The following is a 4,445-nucleotide window of genomic DNA, read 5'->3' on the forward strand; positions in this document are numbered from 1 at the left end:
GTAGGTGGCTGATAGCTCCTGAAGTCCCCTAGAACAATAAGAGGGGTCTCTTAACACCAATAAATCTCTGTTGGGATTTTATGCCGTGTGTGAAATTATACCCAGGAAGAGAGTGTGTTCCTAAATCACTTCTATTAAGGACGATTACTCTAAACGAAGAGAATGATAAGTATAGGAAATATTCCAAATGGTAAAAAGTGCCTAATTAAGCGGCAAAGACTTCGAGCTGTAGAGACCACTCCATTGTGTTTTTATTCTCCATCGTGTCAGAATTGTGCCTCCCAATCTCATCCCTACCCTACTCTCCAAAAACAGGAGAGAGGAAAAAAACAACAACCCTTATTTTTAATTTTCTCTTTGCATCTTCTATGAGGCAACTTGGGAAGCAATGGACAGAAACGAATCAGGCAACCCTGCCCCCCCCCTTTTTTTTCAGCTAATTCAGAATGAATTGGATTTACACAAGCAACAGTGCTTAAGCAAAACCGTTCCTATGGTTACACAGAAGGCTTTCTAAATGTGGCACGAGATGCAGGCAGCCAAAATGACTTGACTGTTTATGTTAAATATGAAGTCTATTCCCTATTGAAATTTAATGATCTACTAGCTGCATTTTAGCAGCTTGCACCCTGATAAAATTAACATTTCGAATACATTTGGAGAGATAAATTGCTTTAGCAATTGGCGAGTATTCGCTCATTTTTATTTGATCACATCAGTGATTCAGATGAAAGCATTTCCCCCTGTACTATTAGAAATTGGGTCTACAAATTATCCTCATCTCCGGGCCTGCGAGTCCCCAAACACATTTTATTATCTTTTTGCAGGTTTGCTGGTGCCAGATGTTAAACTTAACACTTGGTAAGAGAGCTCAGGAAAAAAAAAAAAAAAAAAGTATTTTTTCTTTTACAGCAACGGGGCAGGGTGGAATGCACACTGTCGCGGTGGCATCTCCGGAGCCATCCGGCCGTTCTCAGATGCCCAACAAGGTGAGCAGCTCAGATGGGGTGAGGTCTGGTCCCCACCTCCCCCTGCTTCCCCTGAACGGAAAAGACAATCTGTCTGTTTTGAAAGGCTGACAGGAAATTGGAGCCGGAAAAGACATATTCACTGCATATTTTAGCTGACACCATTCAAATTTGCTACATAAGGGCGTTCCTTGATGTCTGTTAGTGGGAACCTCCCATTCAGCAAAAACAGAAAATGAAAGCCGCCTACAGGATGCCAACCTCATGGGTGTCTTTACATATTGAGTTCAACTAATATTTCAGCATCTCATACAGACTTGGCACACCGCGGAAGAGCAGGGGCACCATAGGAGTAGGATGCGGGGTCGCTCAACACGCACAGCCCAAGTCAAGCAGAGAGATGGTCAGGGAATTTTACGGTGGCTCTGCCTTCTCGATGGCTCACTGTGTGTATCCCCACGTCCTCTGACCATCTCACACCACGTGGGCCTAGACATCTCGCCAAAGACTGGGCTGGCGGGGAAGGGCTACCGCAAACCCATCGCCTGCAGTATCCCCCCAGCTCCTGCCCCTACATCCCTGGGGAATGTCTTCTCCCTTCTCTCTTTCCCTACAGGGCCCCGATTCACTCGTGTCTGTCTCTCTCCTCCAGGATCCTGCTGCCAACACGCATTCGGGTTCTGAAAAGGTGTCAGCCTTTCTTCCCAGCACTCAAGTCTTCATCTTCCACAACCTTGGGAAGGTATGAACGTTGGGGTCTTAACAGATGAATTAGACGAGAAGTTCAGCTGCAACACGTTCAAATCCTTGAAACACAAATTCATCAAAACTTCTCTAGCCTTTCCTTGTTAGGGGCAAAATATTTCATTCTAAATAGCACAAGCTGGACATTTAATAGCAATTTAATTATAATTTATCTCTTGAGATGAATGTACTTAACAAATTTGACACTTGATAATTTTAATCCGTTTGGGGAAATTTAGTTTGAATTGGCAAGTAGAAATACATTCATCATATATTGATTCCCTTGTCACGGTAATTCCTAAATTTAAGTTCCCTCTTAGAGCTCTAATTGGTCATTCGAGGAGTGATTCATTACGATCATTGTTATTAATATTTTTGTTGAAAATGTTAGTAAATTTCTCCCTGTAGAACATTCTTGAATGAATATAAGATGCAAATTTGTCCTTTTACTTTTGAAAAAAAAATAGTTTTAAGATCTATCCTTTCAGGATAAATTTCAAGGGACTGGTATCCAAGATACAACAGACTTCTTGAAATACATGTCTGTAGACTTTACAGGTGATGTCTGGAGGTCTGACAGTGATAGGAGTTTCAAAAGTGGTCCATACGGTTTGAGAGAGCAAGTCCTCACAGCTGAGTATAGTTCAGAAGAATTCTACTCTGCATTTTATAGCTTGGGGCATATTTGGAGAAAATTGCTTTCTCCAAATCTCATCTCTCTAAGAATATGGGGGTCCTGGAAAGAACTTGATAGTTTGTTAGGTATAGTACTGAGTAAAAATAAATAAATAAATAAATAAATAAATAAATAAATAAATAAATAAATAAAAATTAATAAATAATAAATAAATAAATGAATAAATAAATAAAAAATAAAGTACTGAGTAGTCTCCTAAAATCCAGCTTCCTCACCATCAATTATTCACCAAAATTTTTCTTTCTTTTCTTCCTTCTTTCTTTCTTGTTCTTTTTTTTTTTTCTTACTGTTTATAACAAGACCACAACACCACTAGAATGCTGTTCTGATGACAAGAGTTGAGCTGAATGCAAGTTTCTTTTTCTTTTTCCCGGGGGAATAGGTCTTCCTAGCGAGCTCCATAATGATAGAGTTTGGATATAAAACTACAGGGTTGGATTTTCATTCTGTAGGAATGGCTTATGTGGAGATGAACCCCAAGAATTTTTTTTTTTTTTTTTTTTAGTAGAGGAGTGAAGCTATCAGACTTGATTTTGGACAGATTATTATTATTATTATTATTATTTTATTTTGGACAGATTAGGAGGATGTTACAGAGGCCATCACAAACCTGACAACATGGAGTCACGCGCATGAATGTTATGCCAAGTGGGAGAGCCGCATGGTTTTAACTGCGGGAGACAGATCACTTCTATGTAATCAAATGCCAAGAAGAGCATAGGTCTGTTTTTCCAAGAAATGATGAATCATTTTCCTGTCCAAAATTCACTATTTCAAATTCAAACAGGAATGTTTATTATGCAGTATCTTGGAAGACATATTTATCTGCTTTTTCCATCCTTGTTCTCTTTGCCCATTTCATTTTTTCAAAAAGGGAAGTGGGAGGAAGACAAACGATCGCTCTGAGTGCCAAATGGATTTTAAAATAATGACTCTAAAATATTGATGCCTCAAGTACAAATAGAAGGAACATAGATAATTGTTTTCAAGGTGGAACTAAGGAGATTTAAAAAACGTTTTCATGGGATAGAAACAGTTAATTTTCTGAGGCTGATTTCCAGAGTTCACATCAACAGTCCACGCATAACATAATGTAAGATGTACTTAAATACCCAAAGTAATTTCACCGGGCAATGAACCACAGTGTTTTCCCCGTTTGCTCTTACTCAGAACACACTCACCAGTTCACTCGGCATCCATCACTTTTATTTTGTATCAGATACTCAAGGTCTGAAGTAATAATGGATAAGGGATCCAAAGAATAGAGTATTGCTTTGAGCTGCTGACACATCGAAGAATGCGGCATTCTGCAGGACTGTGCTGCTGGCCAGGATACCCGTGTTCAGCTCATAGCTCTTTCCAGAAAGCATGCCATTGCTCCCCCATTTCTGTGTGCTAGGTATCCTATAGTGCGCGATTAAAAATGGAAGGTTTTCTCATTTTGTTCAATAGAATGGGAAATAGTATACTATGTATTTAATTTTAACCATATCACTCCATAGACACATTTTTTCATGAACTACGTTCGAAAGCCTGCTTTTCATTTCTTGACTGTAAAATATCTTGAAATAGTAACCAGTGCGAGACAAAAATGAGAGAGTGCCTTTATATTTTTATGTGAATTGTTTGGGATGCAAACTTAGGTTATGGAAAATTAACCTATCTATCTATCTCACCGAAACACCACTGACTAAGCAATCAAAAAATAGAAGCAAAGAAGCACCCTCTATTTTGCCATCTAAACAAGATTCTGGATTCGTGATGGTCTCTTCTAATGACCCACATTCAACACAAAAACACAAACCCAGGAGAAGTCCGTCTACAACACGGGACCATTTGCGTGAATGTTGTGGCAACGTGGACATTGTTTACTACAGAAAACGGAGAAGACATCTTTTTTCTGGTTGCCACAAAGGAATGCTGGAAACGGGTGTGTGTGGATACAGACATGCGTGCGTATCATTTTTAAGAGACGTAGATGTCAAATGGAGTCTCGAGTTCAGGGGAGAGAGAGTGTGTTTTTTGTTCATTGGATT

The 4,445-nt window shown here is 39.3% G+C and overlaps 1 long non-coding RNA gene across 1 annotated transcript; it reads left to right on the top strand.

Moving 5' to 3' along the window:
- Window positions 1-910: 910 nt before the first annotated feature.
- LOC140622475 (uncharacterized) lies at window positions 911-3,114 on the top strand. The gene is made up of 3 exons (XR_012022238.1): window positions 911-989; window positions 1,621-1,710; window positions 2,988-3,114. It is a non-coding gene; the product is annotated as an uncharacterized lncRNA (long non-coding RNA).
- The last annotated feature ends 1,331 nt before the right edge of the window (window positions 3,115-4,445 follow it).

Source organism: Canis lupus, chromosome 31 (genome assembly GCF_048164855.1).
Source record: "Canis lupus baileyi chromosome 31, mCanLup2.hap1, whole genome shotgun sequence".
Lineage (NCBI taxonomy): Eukaryota > Metazoa > Chordata > Mammalia > Carnivora > Canidae > Canis > Canis lupus.